This window comes from Procambarus clarkii, chromosome 86, assembly GCF_040958095.1.
Source record: "Procambarus clarkii isolate CNS0578487 chromosome 86, FALCON_Pclarkii_2.0, whole genome shotgun sequence".
Classification (NCBI taxonomy): domain Eukaryota; kingdom Metazoa; phylum Arthropoda; class Malacostraca; order Decapoda; family Cambaridae; genus Procambarus; species Procambarus clarkii.
Window position 1 is genome coordinate 20700226 of NC_091235.1, and position 21202 is coordinate 20721427.

Consider the following 21202-nt stretch of genomic DNA (forward strand, 5'->3'; position numbering starts at 1 on the left):
AGACTGTATGTAAACTATATATAGACCAAATATATATATTTGGTCAACATCTCTTAGCGTCCTGTCATAATAATACTATAAAATGAACTTCGAAGAGTTATTTTTTCAACTTCCTCCTCATATCATTAACTTCACTCAATCTTGAGTGTCATGTATTTGTGTATGTATGTATGTTATATTCGTATATACAGGATATGTGGAAGCCGGTCAGCATTGCATATCACCTTTGCAAACGCACATTTATGATATGTAAAAAGACGCATCGAAACACTGCTTATGTAAAGCAGACGTTAATCTGTGTATTTCTGTATGTAAGTTAGATTAGCTTTTTATAAGCACTACGAATACCTTCTGTAATTGACTGTTTAATAAAACACTGAACTATATGTTTAACAGATCTCTAACCCTGTCCATGGAGGGAATCTGTACACCAGTTGACTGACAGTTGAGAGGCGGGACCAAAGAGCCAAAGCTCAACCCCCGCAAGCACAAATAGGTGAGTACAGAAGAAAATGTATATATGCTGGTTAGCATTGTAAATGTGTGGCCACGTCTGTGGTAGAAAATAATAATAATAATAATAATAATAATAATAATAATAATAATAATAATAATAATAATAAAACAATGATTGGCAGAGTAGGCCATACTCACCAGGCCAAATGACAGTGGCGGACAGGTACTGTGAGCTACTGTCTTTTCGCAAATACACCCATATTCGGTGAGTATTATGTATGGGTGTATGGAGAATACACCCATATTCTCACCGAATATGGGTGTATTTGACCCTCAGCGAAACCGAGGGTCACTGTGATTCAGAGGGCAGGCAGTATGAGACATTACGGGTATATACTGTACTGTATATTTCACACACACACACACACACACACACACACACACACACACACACACACACACACACACACACACACACACACACACACAGGAGATACCGTGTCCTAGATGCAGCAATATATATAATGTACATGTGTGTGTCTGTGTATTAACGTATGTATCTAGGTATGTAAGCATGTAATATTTGCATGTACATATGTATGAATGTAATATAGATGCGTAGTTATGTATGAACATGTGTAGAAACGCATGTATGTACTGGTGTTTAGGTACGAAGGCATGTAATGCATGTACGTAATTTATGTACCAATCTCTTCCTCCTCGCCTCTTGAAATGGAGATGACGAAGGCTGGCCTGAGCAAGAGCAGGTATAGTGCGCAGTGGAGGATAATGTAGCCCACATTCCCGGGTTCGACTCCAGCAGTCTATCACGGACGTATATACGAGAGTGAGTGTGTGTTTACAGGCGCGGCTTAAAAGTCCAGTAATAACATGTAGCAAAGACTGCAGCAGCTGGCCAGCTATTGCGTGTCTCGGTAGAGTTTCAATGGTAACTGCTTCGGGTGGAGATTCTCTGCTCACAAGGACACAGCAAGAACACAAGCGTTGCTCAATCCTGGACACACACACACACACACACACACACACACACACACACACACACACACACACACACACACACACACACACAGTCATGGAGACATCAGAGAGAACTTTTTCAGTGTCTAGAGTAGTTGACAAATGGAATGCTTTAGGAAGTGAGGTGGTGGAGGCTGACTCCATTAACAGTTTCAAGTGTAGATATGATAGAGCCCAAGAGCCAGAGCTCAACTCCCATAAGCACAACTAGGTGAGTACACACACACACACACACACACACACACACACACACACACACACACCGTGCACCCCGATTTCGGGGGGCATTCCTTATGTGATTTCGTTGTCCAATAATAATAATAATAATCACCCATTGGTATGCAGTTCTTACCTGCAATACCCATATATAACATAAAACAAACAAAAAAACGTTAGAACATGCGAAAAGACGTGTCCCGGAAGAGAGGGAACTAAGCAACAAGTCAAGGTTGAGAGAGAGAAGAGTCTGTGGAGATATGATTGCAACTTACAAGATTTAATCGAGCATTGCGAGAGTTAACAGACTGAAAAACAGTAGAACTAGAAGCCGCATGAAAGTTGGAGCTTGGGAGCTATAGCACCCAATGTAAGCACATGTAGTCGTTTAGTACTGTACCTTGTACTCAACGCACGTTAGACCTGTTCTGAAATAAACGGAATACAAGGGAAAAGTTAAAGGCGTGAGTTAGGAGAGACTAAAAGAAGTAACCATTGCATCTCTAGCAGTGAAAACATGATCACCACGTACACCCAGACAAGTTTGCAGAGTAGGCCTAGACAAAGGTAAACTATATGGCCTCAACTAGGAAATGAGGTCGGGTAGGCAGACTCTGTATAGGGGCGTTCAAATGAACAATTTATACACCAATCGATTGCAAGCTGAGAGGTGAGGTCCCAAGCACTGTACAGCGCTTCCACAGGTGTGACAGGTCAGCACAGACATGACCACAGAGATGACTAACGCTGGCGTACACGTGATCACTTGCCTCCCCCCTTCATGCAGTGAAGCCCCTGCCGTGTTAATCGCATTGATGTTCCTCTCTCGTGTGGTAGGCAGCCCTGGCCGCCTCGCCCTACTCTTACTCTCACCAGTGTCCACAGATCTCTCTACCTCCCTGTTCTCTTGATCTGGACCGACGCCGTCTCTCTACCTGGTTCTATTCCTCCTGGATTGTTCTTCTGGCTCTTGAACCTTCTCTTTTCCTCATTTTCTTCATGCAGATCTCTTCCCCTGTTCTTCCCCGTGTCTGTTCTCCTATAGGCCTCTTCTGAATCTGTCCACCCGGGATTGATTCCATAGGAGTGTTTTACTTAACGATAATGCAGGTGTTGTAAAGATTATTGGCGTATGCAAATTTGTGTTATCGAACAACAAATGATCCTATTTTGGTGTGTAAGTGTAACTTATGCAGCCACGCTTCTCATCCCCCTTGACTGTACTCAGCACATCGGCCGTTGGCGATCCCGGGCTTACATAACCTGACTCATTATTCCTCAACACGCTTCATCATCCACCGACAAATTTGCTTCACCATCCACCGAAAAATTTGCTTCACCATCCACCGACACATTAAATTAACCTAATTATTGCATCTAAGCAGAAAGAGATTTTAAACACCGCTTCAGGTGGGGTTTTCAAGGTCTAAACTGTTAGCGAGTTACCAGGCAGAAAAACTTAGATAAAGGTGTGTGTGTGTGTGTGTACGTATGTACGCGAAGGACTGGTTCGTACATGCAGGTGTAGAGGGCCGTTGGTGTACAGGTAGATATTTCTAAAGGTAATTCCTCGGGAGGTTGTTTTGCAATGCCTTTGGGGCCTTGTTGGACGTGCTTTCTTCTGGGACCTTTCTCTCCTTTCGTTTGTGACCTTTCTCTACCTTTCTTTTTTTTAAGTCATGGTTCATGTTTCTGACAATTGTGTTTTTGTGATTCTTAAGTACGTGTTGAGCACGGGCTACCGTGCCCACAGATCTGTAGCTTCCAGTGTACTTACTTTTGACCTTTGTGTACGTGTCTGTGGCACTTGCGTACGTACTTGCGACACATGGGTACGTATTTGTGTACCTTGTGGACTTCCTTATGACCAGCTCTGTACGGACCTGTGACCCGTGTTTGCATCTCTGTGGCCCGTGGATGTGTTTGTTAACCTTATGTACGTGCTTGTGTGTTGTTTCTTTGCCGTGTACGCCTTCTTACTGGTACGAATTTCAGAATACATGACTCATGTGTACGTGTTTAACATGCACGTACTGCAAAAAAATCTTTAATATATTCCCAAAGGACAAGAGTATTTGGCAGTGTGATTTATCATGTGAGTGAACTTACCGCCATATCTTGCGATGATTTCGGGGTTCAACGTCCCCGCGGCCCATTCCTCGACCAAGCCTCCCATAACAGCATGTACAACATCCATCAGTAGGAAGAAAACTCGGGTTGTTCATCCTGTCACTTGTATTCAGACGTAGCTGGACCTTAACTGTCTCACGTGAACAATTTATCAAACAAGAAGATTAGCATTTACAACCACCCTTTAAACTTACTTTATCTTGCGGGTGCAAACTGCGGGAGACTTTTAAGAACAGTGTCTATATTTGACAAGTAGTGTTTCCTAAGTCAAACCATGTGAGATCTATTATTCTACACATATTTCTATTGTCTTGTAGGTATAGGCACAGTCTCTCAGGTAGTGGTCAGTAGTGGAAACCGCGCCAGAACCCTGCAGCTCAAAATATGAAAACTGAAGGCTCCTGGCGCGGTTCCCACTACTGTGGTCAGGACGGCGGTTTCCGTCACTCTCACCACAGATTCTGCAGCTCTGCTGTTGTTTCCACCCCGAATCTCCTTAAGAATCAAAGACGAATTCTGGCGATTACTGATTATTTCCCACGGCCACTTTCCTAGAGTTCACAAGGATTTTGATTGGCAACTGTCACCACATTGTACCAGCTCACGATTCACTGATATGGTCTTCAATCCTCCTTTCCTCAGTTAGATTCTCACGGTGATGTGGCCTGATAATACCTCTAATTTGTAGAAGAGTCTTGAGTATAAAGTATTGAATATGGTCTCCTTCGGCGCCCTCTCCTGCTCAGTCATTTCTATAAAATCCGAACATAGATAGTACGTGTTTAAGTCATATCTTACAATGTACGTGTTTAACATGTGTTTTACAATGCACGTGTTTAATATACGTCTTACAATGTACGTGTTTAATACGCGTTTTATAATGTACGTGTTTAATACGCATTTTACAATGTACGTGTTTAATACGCGTCTTACAATGTACGTGTTTAACACGAGTCTTACAATGTACGTGTTTAATACGCGTCTTACAATGTACGTGTTTAACACGCGTCTTACAATGTACGTGTTTAACACGCGTCTTACAATGTACGTGTTTAATACGCGTCTTACAATGTACGTGTTTAACACGCGTCTTACAATGTACGTGTTTAACACGCGTCTTACAATGTACGTGTTTAATACGCGTCTTACAATGTACGTGTTTAACACGAGTCTTATAATATACATGATTTTCAGTTAGGTTCCAAGTGTTCTCACTGGAATCGTAAAAGTTGTCTCAAGGCTACTTAAGGGTTCACTCGGGACTTTGTCTTCAAACATTTTTACAGATAAGCCACAAATGAAGTCTAATATAGATATGTCAATGTTTGGAGATACTGGCCTCCCACACCTTCCGTGTGTGTGTGTGTGTGTGTGTGTGTGTGTGTGTGTGTGTGTGTGTGTGTGTGTGTGTGTGTGTGTGTGTGTGCGACTCTAAAAGTAAAAGTGGTTGACTCGAAATCTTGATGTGTTAAGTGTTTGGTTCTAGCCCTCAAGCTGGCCATAATTATTAAAGTCATTGTTATGTTGCATGTTGATCGCCATGTAAAGGGTAGGAAGGGCAGTGTGAAAACCCCCCATCAGCATGTGCAGCCCCATCAGCAGGTGGGGAGGGCCAACACTCTTGACTGCGCTGTCAAACGTCAACACGATTGAGGGAGCTGTCAGATGTCAATACCCTTGAGGGAGCTGTCACATGTCAACAGCCTTGAGGGGGCTGTCAGACGTCAACACCCTTGAGGGGGCTGTCAGACGTCAACACCCTTGAAGAAGCTGTCAGACGTCAACACCCTTGAGGGGGCTGTCAGACGTCAACACCCTTGAGGGGGCTGTCAAACATCAACACCTTTGATGGGGCTGTCAGACGTCAACACCCTTGAGGGAGCTGTCAGACGTCAACACCCTTGAGGGAGCTGTCAAACGTCAATATCCTTGAGGGGGCTGTCAGACGTCAACACCCTTGAGGGGGCTGTCAAACGTGAATATCCTTGAGGGGGCTGTCAGACGTCAACACCCTTGAGGGGGCTGTCAGACGTCAACACCCTTGAGGGAGCTGTCAAACGTCAATATCCTTGAGGGGGCTGTCAGACGTCAACACCCTTGAGGGGGCTGTCAAACGTGAATATCCTTGAGGGGGCTGTCAGACGTCAACACCCTTGAGGGGGCTGTCAGACGTCAACACCCTTGAGGGGGCTGTCAGACGTCAACACCCTTGAGGGAGCTGTCAGACGTCAACACCCTTGAGGGAGCTGTCAAACGTCAATATCCTTGAGGGGGCTGTCAGACGTCAACACCCTTGAGGGGGCTGTCAAACGTGAATATCCTTGAGGGGGCTGTCAGACGTCAACACCCTTGAGGGGGCTGTCAGACGTCAACACCCTTGAGGGGGCTGTCAGACGTCAACACCCTTGAAGAAGCTGTCAAACGTCAATATCCTTGAGGGGGCTGTCAGACGTCAACACCCTTGAGGGGGCTGTCAGACGTCAACACCCTTGAGGGGGCTGTCAGACGTCAACACCCTTGAGGGGGCTGTCAGACGTCAATATCCTTGAGGGGGCTGTCAGACGTCAACACCCTTGAGGGGGCTGTCAGACGTCAACACCCTTGAGGGGGCTGTCAGACGTCAACACCCTTGAGGGGGCTGTCAGACGTCAACACCCTTGAGGGGGCTGTCAGACGTCAACACCCTTGAGGGGGCTGTCAGACGTCAACACCCTTGAGGGGGCTGTCAGACGTCAACACCCTTGAGGGGGCTGTCAGACGTCAACACCCTTGAGGGGGCTGTCAGACGTCAACACCCTTGAGGGGGCTGTCAGACGTCAATATCCTTGAGGGGGCTGTCAGACGTCAACACCCTTGAGGGGGCTGTCAGACGTCAACACCCTTGAGGGGGCTGTCAGACGTCAACACCCTTGAAGAAGCTGTCAGACGTCAACACCCTTGAGGGGGCTGTCAGACGTCAACACCCTTGAAGAAGCTGTCAGACGTCAACACCCTTGAAGAAGCTGTCAGACGTCAACACCCTTGAGGGGGCTGTCAGACGTCAACACCCTTGAGGGGGCTGTCAGACGCTACTCTAGTGTACTCTAAATATATGAACCAGCGCTGACAGTTTTGGTGGTGACGTTAGTGTGCATGTACGCGCGCAGCGACGAATATGTACGTGTTTGGCTCGCATGCACGTATCTAGTTCGCATGTACGTTCTACTTAGGTGTGTGTGTGTGTGTACAGACTCACGTGTGTACGTAGCTTGACATTTGTGTACGCAATTATGACAAACGTATGGACAGCAATCATGTTGATGTACGCACATTAGACATGCGCGACAAAATTAGACATGCGCGACAAAATTAGACATGCACGCGCAATCATTATTGCTCGTGCATGTCTTCCGTGAGCATAGGCCTATGTGAGTCTTTACGACCCGCATCTGCTCATGTGATATATTTGTATATATCTTATATGCATGTGTATGTGATGGTATATTGCGGTATGAGCCTTGTATATGTGCCTAACTAGCATTCATCTGTGATGTGTATTTGAAGAGTGTACGTATATCTTATCTTGAAGTTATCTTGAGATGATTTCGGGGCTTTAGTGTCCCTGCGGCCCGGTCCTCGACCAGGCCTCCACCCCCAGGAAGCAGCCCGTGACAGCTGACTAACACCCAGGTACCTACCTATACACCCAGAGCCTTGTATATGTGCCTAACTAGCATTCATCTGTGATGTGTATTTGAAGAGTGTACGTATATCTTATCTTGAAGTTATCTTGAGATGATTTCGGGGCTTTAGTGTCCCTGCGGCCCGGTCCTCGACCAGGCCTCCACCCCCAGGAAGCAGCCCGTGACAGCTGACAAACACCCAGGTACCTATTTACTGCTAGGTAACAGGAGCATCAGGGGTGAAAGAAACTCTGCCCATCGTGTCTCGCCGGCGCCCGGGAACGAACCCGGGACCACAGGATCACGCGTACAGTATTCTGTCCGCTCAGCCACCGGCTCCCTATGGTTGGTTGATGTTTTGGAATGATATGTATGTGTATGATTTGGTGTGCAGGTATGTGACTCATGTGTGTGTGCGTGCCTGCTCCATGTGTACACCTACATGACTCACTCCTTAGCTCACTTACATTGATTCAGAGAAGGGGACGCAAGGTCGTGTGTACACAATGACGAGACCCTCTGGGAACACACGTGCACATGTGTGTGTGTGTGTACTCAGGAGGACTTGGTGCACATAGCCACGACTGTTATAGTGAGAATGTGTACATACATGCCTTATGGCCGGGTTCATGTGTAGATTGACATGTGTATATTCAGCTGGTTGTGTAAACTTCGACCCCGTGTGCGTTGAACGGGCTGTGTAAACACGCCTGTTGTCATGTGCGTGTTCACCTCTGTTGCTGATGGTTCCTTCTCCCAGTGTGCAGGGAAATTTATAGTCACTACGTACATCAAGCATGCGCTACACACACACACTCACACACACACACACACACCTTGTGGCCTCCAGTTATCAGAGGCCTTGTGGCGCAACGGATAACGTGTCTGGCTACGGATGAGAAGATTCCAGGTTCGAATCCTGGCAAGGTCGATAATATTTCCTTCGACCAAACAGCCAGAGCTCAACCCCGCAAGCACAAATAGGTGAGCACACACACACACACACACACACACACACACACACACACACACACACACACACACACACACACACGCACGCACACACACGCACACACACACACACACACACGCACGCACACACACACACACACACACACACACACACACACACACACACACACACACATAATTCTTCGCTTCCATAATAGGGCATGTATGGAAGCGAAGAAACTGAACAAAAAGGCGTGGAGGAACTTCCGGAATAACAGAACACCAGAAAGCAGAGAGAGATACCAGAGAACCAGGAATGAGTACGTCAGGGTGAGAAGAGAAGCAGAGAAAAATTTTGAAAATGATATAGCAAACAAAGCCAAGACCGAACCAAAGCTACTCCACAGTCACATCAGAAGGAAAACAACAGTGAAAGAACAGGTATTGAAACTTAGAACAGGCGAGGACAGGTATACAGAGAATGACAGAGAGGTGTGTGAGGAACTCAACAAGAGGTTCCAGGAGGTCTTCACAATAGAACAGGGTGAGGTCACTGTGCTAGGAGAAAGGGAGGTAAACCAGGCGGCCTTGGAGGAGTTCGAAATTACGAGAGAGGAGGTCAAGAGACACCTGCTGGATCTGGATGTTAGAAAGGCTGTTGGTCCAGATGGGATCTCACCATGGGTACTGAAAGAGTGTGCAGAGGCACTTTGCCTGCCACTCTCCATAGTGTATAGTAAGTCACTAGAGACGGGAGACCTACCAGAAATATGGAAGACGGCGAATGTGGTCCCAATATACAAAAAGGGCGACAGACAAGAGGCACTGAACTACAGGCCAGTGTCCTTGACTTGTATACCATGCAAGGTGATGGAGAAGATCGTGAGAAAAAACCTGGTAACACATCTGGAGAGAAGGGACTTCGTGACAAATCGCCAACATGGATTCAGGGAGGGTAAATCTTGCCTTACAGGCTTCATAGAATTCTACGATCAGGTGACTAAGATTAAGCAAGAAAGAGAGGGCTGGGCGGACTGCATTTTCTTGGATTGTCGGAAAGCCTTTGACACAGTACCGCATAAGAGGCTGGTACATAAGCTGGAGAGACAGGCAGGTGTAGCTGGTAAGGTGCTCCAGTGGATAAGGGAGTATCTAAGCAATAGGAAGCAGAGAGTTACGGTGAGGGGTGAGACCTCCGATTGGCGTGAAGTCACCAGTGGAGTCCCACAGGGCTCTGTACTCGGTCCTATCTTGTTTCTGATATATGTAAATGATCTCCCGGAGGGTATCGATTCATTTCTCTTAATGTTTGCGGACGATGCTAAAATTATGAGAAGGATTAAAACAGAAGAGGACTGTTTGAGGCTTCAAGAAGACCTAGACAAGCTGAAGGAATGGTCGAACAAATGGTTGTTAGAGTTTAACCCAACCAAATGTAATGTAATGAAGATAGGTGTAGGGAGCAGGAGGCCAAATACAAGGTATCATCTGGGAGAGGAAATTCTTCAGGAGTCAGAGAAGGAAAAAGACTTGGGGGTTGATATCAAGCTAGACCTGTCTCCTGCAGCACATATCAAGCGGATAACATCAGCGGCATATGCCAGGCTGGCCAACATACGAACGGCATTCAGAAACTTGTGTAAAGAATCATTCAGAACTTTGTATACCACATATGTCAGGCCAATCCTGGAGTATGCAGCCCCAGCATGGAGTCCATATCTAGTCAAGGATAAGACTAAACTGGAAAAGGTTCAAAGGTTTGCCACCAGACTAGTACCCGAGCTGAGAGGTATGAGCTACGAGGAGAGACTACGGGAATTAAACCTCACTTCGCTGGAAGACAGAAGAGTTAGGGGGGACATGATCACCACATTCAAGATTCTGAAGGGGATTGATAGGGTAGATAAAGACAGTCTATTAAACACAAGGGGAACACGCACAAGGGGACACAGGTGGAAACTGAGTGCCCAAATGAGCCACAGAGATATTAGAAAGAACTTTTTTAGTGTCAGAGTGGTTGACAAATGGAATGCATTAGGAAGTGATGTGGTGGAGGCTCACTCCATACACAGTTTCAAGTGTAGATATGACAGAGCCCGATAGGCTCATGAATCTGTACACCTGTTGATTGACGGTTGAGAGGCGGGACCAAAGAGCCAGAGCTCAACCCCCGCAAACACAACTAGGTGAGTACAACTAGGTGAGTACACACACACACACACAAAGATAGTGAGATTAGAAAACGGAAATTGTAGACACATTCAGAAACTTGCTCTAGTATATGAGAATTAATGTGACAATATGAGGCATGAAAATAAGGAAACAGAAGAGCAGACACAGCAAATAATGTAACAGTGACACAGAGCGTTGAGGGTCGCAAGGAATCACAGAGGAAAAGGACAATTGCAATCCAGGGAATACTTGCTTGTAGCAACATCAATCACGATTGACTGCAGATTGAAAGATTAGAACCAGGGAGACGACCTCCAAAAGCCTGGATGCTGAGTTGAAAGTTAATGAAATTGGTGTAACTTACCACATTGGATTTGACGATTATGCCTGAAGCTATGACCGGTTTGGGTTCAATACACACCCAAACGTCGTGGTGGTCCGTCGCTCACACACTCGTAAGATTGAAGAATGTAACTGGTTTAGAACCTGTCACAGTTGGTTGTGTGGGAATCTTGGGGAGTGGTTGGCGTCTGAGTGGATCCAGTCTTCAGGACCTGCCAATATTGCCACACTGCACTGACCACTGAACATGGTTGTGACTTTTCCCACTGTGTGTGGGAATGGTGGAGGTATGGTAGAAGTGTCAGTTGGATGTTGTACTCGGATGATCTGATAATTTGGTCCTTAATAGTCTGATATAAGCACACACAACATACACACCCCCCACAAACACAACATACACACACCCCACAAACACAACATACACACACCCCACAAACACAACATACACACACACCACAAACACAACATACACACACCCCACAAACACAACATACACACACCCCACAAACACAACATACACACACACCACAAACACAACATACACACACACCACAAACACAACATACACACACCCCACAAACACAACATACACACACCCCACACACACAACATACACACACCCCACAAACACAACATACACACACCCCACAAACACAACATACACACACCCCACAAACACAACATACACACACCCCACAAACACAACATACACACACACCACAAACACAACATACACACACCCCACAAACACAACATACACACACCCCACAAACACAACATACACACACCCCACAAACACAACATACACACACACCACAAACACAACATACACACACACACCACGCACACACAACAAATACACCACAAAAATACCACACACACACACACACACAAAAGGGATAAACTCAAGCGATAAGAAGAGTAATCCGTCACTATCGCATCATCCCAAAACTGTGTAGTTCTGTAAATATATGTAATTCTGTAAATATATATTAAGCTAACGTCTCTTCCTGAGTAACAACCACCCAATTATATTTTAACAACCACCATCCACACCGAATAATTTTAAGCTTGAATTATTAAGCATGTCACATATAAACAGAACCATCCTCATACGGCCACGACTTGTAGCGAGAGTGCTCGACTTGGCGGGTCGTCTTAGTTATTATAGACATACTAGAACAGTGTCGCTCCTAGAGGTGCCTCGTGGCACTCCTAGAGGCACTCTAGGAGTAACAAGATTACCTAAGTGTTGACTTGGATTGATTAGACTCCCGTGTTTCTCGGGGGACCGAATAGCAGTTAGGTTAGGTAGAGTGGTTAACGCGAGGAATGTGTCAAGTATGTATGACTTGTATGTATATGTATATAACCTAATGTATGTATATGTATATAACCTAATGATGTCTAGAAGTGATGAGTATTGCATTGGGGTGATGCCAGCACCCTCCAGGGAGTCCACCGTGTCCGCAACACTTGGCTTGGCTGTGACTTCATCTACGTGTGTGTGTGTCTGCTATTCTTATATATATACAAGAGTTCTTTCATTCCTGTGAAGCCACTAGCATGCATAGAGCAATTCGGACAGGTACTTGTATTAATTTCCCCCGGAATGTGACTCACTAAATCGTTTAACAACCAGAGTACCCATTCACTGCTGGGTGAACAGAGGCTACAGTTAAGGATTGGGGCCTAGTCAATCCTCTCCAGGCCAGGATATCAACCCAGGCCAAACCCATGTATTATCCCCCCCCCCTTCTTTGTACGCACATTCTTATGAATTAAATTATTATTATTATTATTATTATTATTGTTATTATTATTATTATTATTATTATTATTGTTATTATTATTATTATTATTATTGTTATTATTATATTACTACACATTACTTCAGAAACAGAAAATCACACTAACGTGATATAATATATATATATATATATATATATATATATATATATATATATATATATATATATATATACATATATATATATATATATATATATATATATATATATATATATATATATATATATATATATATATATATATATATATCAGTCCTTCCTTGTTTCGTTACTTCTCCTTGTCTTCCTCTCATCTCTCATTCCTCCTACTTTCCTCCTAACCTTTACTTTCTCTCCTACCCTTTATTTTACCCTTTACCTCTAACCATTTATTTTTCCCCTTACCCCTCACCCCTACTTTCCCCTCACCCATGTTCGTGTACAAACAAACGCTCTCACCTTTTCTTCTGTTTTGTAGGTGAGTGAGAGTGTAGGCGCGTGTGCGCGCGCGCGCGGAGGCCGCGGCTACCCACATGGGGTACTTGACAATGGTCAGTTTCGTTATGGTATTCTGTGGTAGCTGCGTTTATAGCCCTGGTTACCATGGGAATGGTCCGGGATGGGCCATACTTATGCTCGCTCTGAATCTTCAATTAGTTTGGAGTAAGAAGAGGTGTGAAGATGAAGGGTAGAGGCTATTGGTAGAGACGGTTGGTGTAGGAGAAAGATGCTGGCTGTAAGAGATGGGGGGGGGGGGAGCGATGATGGCTATAGGAGTTTGAGGATTGAGATTGTGGCAAGTAGATATGAGAGTAGTTGGATACAGATGCTGCTATTAGAGATGGGGGATGAGGGATGCTGGCAACAAGGAGAGATGGGTGGTGATAAAGGAGAGAGATATATGCTTAAAGGAGGAGGTAAAGTTGTTGTTTAAGATTCAGCTACTCTGAACAAACAGTTCCATGCAGCACGGGCTATGGTGAGCCCGTCGGAGATAAAGGGCAAGTGATGCTGGAGAGATGCAAGGCATAACTGTGTCGTACTTGTGTCTGAAGCTAGACACAGTGATGAATCAGAGTTTATCTCCTGTGGATTCATTTCCATATTCGTCTCCGAATGCATGATATAACTGATGAGTTAGCCACAAAATATGCTCGTACGGAGGGATTTGATTACCATCTTGGATGGCCTTTGAGCAGCCTGAGGGCAGCAATATACCGAGAACTGCAACAAAATCTAGTTGACTTGAGGCCAAGTGAAATTCAAACCAACTACTGCGTCTCTTATTCTAGTAGGCATAAAGAGCCACACGTCTATGGGTCATCCAATATGGTTAGCAAACTTCCAGACATTGCCACTGTTACAATACTCGGCTACAAGTACCTCTAAGAGTTTACACCACCTCCTGGTGTAGACTTGACTAAATGTTAACTCGGTTAACAGAACTATGCTCATACTTTACATCACTATATAACTGGATGCGAAAAATAGCAGAATTCAGAGATTACACCGTCAATTGTGTTCAAGAAATATGTAAGTACTTCTCAGTGACGTACGGGCAGGGATCTTAGCCAAGTATACCAAGTTTGCTGACTGTGGATTGTGTATATTTATGTATGTCTGTATAAACGGAATAGTAATGTGAGTGGAGGTGGACGTAATTTAATGTTGTCAAGTAGAGAGATACTACGTTCTCTCAAAGCTGTGGCAGATTACCATCCCAGCTCTGGCGCAAATGTGAGAAGTCCCAGAATGATGTATCTCTCATATATTACACCTGTGTTCAATTATTCTACACCGTGTTAGCCTCATGGGTGTTGAGTTACCCTGGGTGTTGCGTTACCGTATATACATACATATATATATATATATATATATATATATATATATATATATATATATATATATATATATATATATATATATATATATATATATATATATATATAACACCAAGAACTCTTCTCCTGTTAAGGCCTTGAACATGAGAAAGACAGGAGCATCACACACCCACTGACAAAAGCAGTATTATAACCTCTACACCATAACCGATTGTTAACAAGACTTGAACGTCGGAAGCTATTTACCCAAACTATCACAACCCTTTTTAACAATCTGTTGTGGTGTAGCGGTCATAGGGAGCTGGAAGCTCTTGGGTCTATTATTGTTTCAATCAGCCTAGAACCCAGTTCTTTAAAAAAAAAATCTTTAAAAAACTGGAAATAGAAAAAAGTGAGGAAAAATCTATGGAGAGTGAAGCCCCCCTCCCTCATTTCCCCCCCTCCTCACCTCCCCTTCCCCCATCTCCCCCTCAACCCCCCCCTCCCCAATATAAGGACTCTACAACCCCTCCTCTTCGCTGTTACCAGCTTGGAACCACTGCAGTAAATCCCGCGCAGACGACGCTAAAGGACCTCGATCAGGTTATATTTAAACTCTTTTGTGATGGTAATTGGGCCGGAAAGCGTGTATCGTGAGACGTTTTTGACCCCTCATTTGCATACAGGCATCTTCTCACCCCCCCCCCCCCCCTCGATGCTATCATCCTAGTGCTTCAGGTTCATACATACACTGGCCTAGTTCCCAGTAATGAAGGTATTAACGCTAAGTAGTATATGTATCTTCGGGGTTTATTGGCACTGAAGAGGCAAGCCTCACCTGGCTCACCTGAGACATTTCCATGTTCACCTGCCACATGTTTTGACCTTCAGGTATGAGCAGTGTTGGGGGGAGGGTTTTCTTAGCGCTGCTCACAGTGGGGTTTGGTGTTGTGTTCGGTATTGCGTTCGTTTTATCTGGCTTTTGTTTCGTGGGTGTTGCGTTGGCCTCATGGGTGTTGAGGCACCCTGGGTGTCGGGTCTTAATATTTGAGTGGTGGGTGTTGCTTTAGTTTGGGTGTTGGGTGTAACCTTACCGTGGGTGTTCTTACCATGGGGGGGGGGGGGCTTCAGCTTCCTTGTGGGTGGTGTGGGTTTTTCCACCGGGTGTAATGTATTAGATCTTTCCTTGGATACTCTTCCACCTTCCCTCTCTCCCCCCCTCACTGGCATGTACATCTCTCTCTCTCTCTCTCTCTCTCTCTCTCTCTCTCTCTCTCTCTCTCTCTCTCTCTCTCTCTCTCTCTCTCTCTCTCTCTCTCTCTCTCTCTCCCTCGCAACTCTCCTCTCACTGCCATTTTCACAACCCGGTGCTGGCACGGGGTCAGGTTTTGTATATGTTTAAGCCAGTGTGCCTCCGTCTTCCTTTGCTCGTATTTAGCATATAAGAGTTCACCTTCATGTTCTTGGATGCTGGGACGTGTTCTTGGATGCTGGGGCGTGTTCTTGGATGCTGGGGCGTGTTCCTGGATGCTGGGGCGTGTTCTTGGATGCTGGGGCGTGTTCCTGGATGCTGGGACGTGTTCTTGGATGCTGGGGCGTGTTCTTGGATGCTGGGGCGTGTTCTTGGATGCTGGGGCGTGTTCCTGGATGCTGGGACGTGTTCTTGGATGCTGGGACGTGTTCTTGGATGCTGGGGCGTGTTCTTGGATGCTGGGGCGTGTTCCTGGATGCTGGGGCGTGTTCTTGGATGCTGGGGCGTGTTCCTGGATGCTGGGACGTGTTCTTGGATGCTGGGACGTGTTCCTGGATGCTGGGACGTGTTCCTGGATGCTGGGACGTGTTCTTGGATGCTGGGACGTGTTCTTGGATGCTGGGACGTGTTCCTGGATGCTGGGACGTGTTCTTGGATGCTGGGACGTGTTCCTGGATGCTGGGACGTGTTCTTGGATGCTGGGACGTGTTCTTGGATGCTGGGACGTGTTCCTGGAAGCTGGAACGTGTTCCTGGAAGCTGTGGGCGTGTTCCTGGAAGCTGGAACGTGTTCCTGGAAGCTGGAACGTGTTCCTGGAAGCTGGGGCGTGTTCCTGGAAGCTGGAACGTGTTCCTGGAAGCTGGAACGTGTTCCTGGAAGCTGGAACGTGTTCCTGGAAGCTGGGGCGTGTTCCTGGAAGCTGGAACGTGTTCCTGGAAGCTGGAACGTGTTCCTGGAAGCTGGGGCGTGTTCCTGGAAGCTGGAACGTGTTCCTGGAAGCTGGGGCGTGTTCCTGGAAGCTGGAACGTGTTCCTGGAAGCTGGGGCGTGTTCCTGGAAGCTGAAACGTGTTCCTGGAAGCTGGAACGTGTTCCTGGAAGCTGGGGCGTGTTCCTGGAAGCTGGGGCGTGTTCCTGGAAGCTGAAACGTGTTCCTGGAAGCTGGAACGTGTTCCTGGAAGCTGGGGCGTGTTCCTGGAAGCTGGAACGTGTTCCTGGAAGCTGGAATGTGTTCCTGGAAGCTGGGGCGTGTTCCTGAAGCTGAAACGTGTTCCTGGGAGCTGGAACGTGTTCCTGGAAGCTGGGACGTGTTCCAGGAAGCTGGAACGTGTTCCTGGAAGCTGGAACGTGTTCCTGGAAGCTGGGACGTGTTCCAGGAAGTTGGAACGTGTTCCTGGAAGCTGGAACGTGTTCCTGGAAGCTGGGACGTGTTCCAGGAAGCTGGAACGTGTTCCTGGAAGCTGTTTACACGTTTGTTATTTGGATAGGAGCTTTTGTTCATTATAACAGTGCTTCTGTTAGTGGTGGTATTTTAAAATCACACTCTTACCTGCCCAGCACTTCTCTTCTCCGTCACAACCACTTCTCTTCACCATCACCGCCACTTCTCTTCACCATCACCACCACTTCTCTTCACCATCACCACCACTTCTCTTCACCATCACAGCCACTTCTCTTCACCATCACAGCCACTTCTCTTCACCATCACCACCAATTCTCTTCACCATCACAGCCACTTCTCTTCACCATCACCACCACTTCTCTTCACCATCACCACCACTTCTCTTCACCATCACCACCACTTCTCTTCACCATCACCACCACTTCTCTTCACCATCACAACCACTTCTCTTCACCATCACCACCACTTCTCTTCACCATCACCACCACTTCTCTTCACCATCACCACCACTTCTCTTCACCATCACAACCACTTCTCTTCACCGTCAGAACCACTTCTCTTCACCATCACAACCACTTCTCTTCACCATCACCACCACTTCTCTTCACCATCACCACCACTTCTCTTCACCATCACCACCACTTCTCTTCACCATCACAACCACTTCTCTTCACCATCACCACCACTTCTCTTCACCATCACCACCACTTCTCTTCACCATCACAACCACTTCTCTTCACCATCACCACCACTTCTCTTCACCATCACCACCACTTCTCTTCACCATCACCACCACTTCTCTTCACCATCACCACCACTTCTCTTCACCATCACAACCACTTCTCTTCACCATCACCACCACTTCTCTTCACCATCACCACCACTTCTCTTCACCATCACAACCACTTCTCTTCACCATCACAACCACTTCTCTTCACCATCACCACCACTTCTCTTCACCATCACCACCACTTCTCTTCACCATCACAACCACTTCTCTTCACCATCACCACCACTTCTCTTCACCATCACCACCACTTCTCTTCACCATCACAACCACTTCTCTTCCCTTTACCATTTTCCCTCATCATCAGACTTAAATATAAGGTTGGAATTCAGTCATTTTGATAAGAGTTTAAGACCATATATCAGCTGTTCCCTTCGTCTCCCCTCCCCCCTCCCCACCGGCCTCTTCTAACCCCCCCCTCCTCCTCTTACCCCCTTCTCTACTATACTGTCTCCCCCCCCCCTCCCTTGAACCATTCCCCCCTTTCCCCCGGCCAAATAGGTGTCGCTGGTGGCCAGGCTGAGAATGGGGGCCCCAGTGTTTTGATCTAAGCGAAGAGGTTCTCCAGTACACGCCGGCTGGCCGCCCCCCTTAATATAATCACCCGGTTAGTTGTATCAATCGCCTTTCACCTTGAAGGTCTGTAGTGCTGCCCTTTACAAAGACCGCGGGAATCATAATAATCTCTACCTCAGGCGGATTGCTATCTTGTGTATATTGTTGTAATAATTTTTGAATGTTGTGGAGGATCGTGGGGGGAGAGGAAAAAATGCATCAAATCTTATCAAAAATGTATAAAGCGGACTGTTGCTGGCCGCCTCCATGGTGATTGGCGGACGATACCATCACTGTAAGGGGCCGGCTAACTGCTCTGAATTACAGTGTCCATGTCTCTTGATTATCATGCTGAGAGTCGTGCCTAGTATCATGGTAAGGAGGGCCATAGTGTTGCCACTCAACACCTGTCCACCTGGAGGTCTCCCATAAGGCTCACACTCCCATGGCTCGCTATACTAACTCACTCCTCTGTCACCCGACGTGGGATAGCACTCTCTGGGACGGCTGACGTGATTTCACGGTGAGAAAACTCTTTTCTTAGCGTCATGTAAGTTGGCAATGACTCCTTGGGTAATAAGGTGGTTAGATGGCACTTATAAGTCCTCTATTTCGTGCCATCACCGGGAGAGATTTCGCCAGAAATCCTCAGGAGACGAACAAAGCACAACATTAATATGCACTCTACTTTTCTCGTGTGAAAATATTCTGCACTTGATGTGGTAGAAATTTTATGGCTTTATTATTCTAAATTATTATTCGTCTATTATTCTAAATACGTCTTGTAAATACTGAGTCAAGTGTTAAATTAAATTTTGCCCCAAGGGGCGAGTTTATTGGGCAGCGCCACTCATCTTGTGAGTGGACACACCGCCATAGTGACAGTATTGGGCAGCGCCACTCATCTTGTGAGTGGACACACCGCCATAGTGACAGTATTGGGCAGCGCCACTCATCTTGTGAGTGGACACACCGCCATAGTGACAGTATTGGGCAGCGCCACTCATCTTGTGAGTGGACACACCGCCATAGTGACAGTATTGGGCAGCGCCACTCATCTTGTGAGTGGACACACCGCCATAGTGACAGTATTGGGCAGCGCCACTCATCTTGTGAGTGGACACACCGCCATAGCAGCATGTACAACACTCCCCAATAGGAAGAAAACCCGCTGGGTTGTTCATCCTGTCAGACATTTTGTGTTCGTATTTGTGTGTTCACTTTGAACATCCTCCTCCCAGACGTTATCTTCCTATGGTTATGTTGTTTAAGATGCAGCTACTTGGAACATAAACTTCCAAGTAGCACGGGCTATGGTGAGCCCGTAGTGGACTTATACCTGTGGTCACTGGTACGTTCTTTATATAGTTTTCGATGTGAAGTAAATATTGTTGATAAGAGTAATGCAAGAGCTCAACACTTGTGTGCACGACCCAACTCTCAAGTCTACACACCAAGAGTAAAGAAATTACAAATAATATGATTGCGCCAAAAAAAAAAAAAAAAAAAAGAGTCTAAGAACAGGGTAAATTTAGAGGGCGTCTGGTTGCTTATACGTGGCAATTCCTTATATATGATCATATATATATATATATATATATATAACTTTAGAACACTTTCACATCAGGAGATTCGAACCCTATAAACATACATATGTGGAACTTAAGCATGAAACAATCCAACAACCTAAGATCTTTTACAGTACTTAACGACGTATTCCATAAACATAAAACTTTTTCTAAACAACTATTTTCCCATTCATTTTCTGGATTTAAACTTACCCAAGGTGAAGGTATGACGACATTTCGTTATTCTCAAGTCGCAATCGACTTGAGAATGGTCCAGGACGGACCGTGTTGACCAGACCACACACTAGAAGGTGAAGGGACGACGACGTTTCGGTCCGTCCTGGACCATTCTCAAGTCGATTGTGAGAATGGTCCAGGACGGACCGAAACGTCGTCGTCCCTTCACCTTCTAGTGTGTGGTCTGGTCAACATACTTCAGCCCCGTTATTGTGACTCCTCGCCTGTATACCCAATTTGTATCCATGATTTCTTGTTCTATTTTGTGCTGATGTATTTAGTAACCAATTAAACTTCTCTAACGACTCCTTGTACATTCTAACGACTTATCCTTCGCCTGAGGCTCTCGGAGCCTAGTTCATGTCATAATTTTAATTTTTGAAGTTATGTGAATTGTTTTCGGCTTTAAAATGTACCAATAATTATCCAGATTTTTATCATTCTCTGGCTATTATTACCAAATTAAATATAAATCTTGTTTTTACATAATAGTAATAAATTTGAAAAGCTTTTGAGCAAATATCGCGCAGTCATATATTAATGTTTTCCCACACTTGAGGTTTCGTGGGAACCTCAAGTGTATATATATATGTATGTATATATATATATATATATGTATGTATGTATATATATATATATACATATATATACATATATATATATATATATATATATATATATATATATATATATATATATATATATATATATATATATATATATATATATATATATATTAGTATATTTTGGTAGCAGTCTTTCCTGTAGACATATATTATTAAATATGACCGAAAAAGTAAGATTAATAATTCTAACACGAATTTTT

At 45.3% G+C, this 21202-nt stretch overlaps 1 long non-coding RNA gene across 2 annotated transcripts in view; it reads left to right on the top strand.

Moving 5' to 3' along the window:
- LOC123768135 (uncharacterized) overlaps positions 1 to 21202 on the top strand; it is a 130584-nt gene that overhangs the window by 73112 nt on the left and 36270 nt on the right. The window contains exon 4 of one of the 2 annotated variants that reach the window (XR_006774052.2): positions 13236 to 13322. The exons of the other annotated variant lie outside the window; for it this stretch is intronic. This is a non-coding gene — a long non-coding RNA (uncharacterized lncRNA). Of the gene's footprint in view, positions 1 to 13235; positions 13323 to 21202 lie in introns of those variants that run through there. 2 annotated transcript variants of the gene reach the window in all.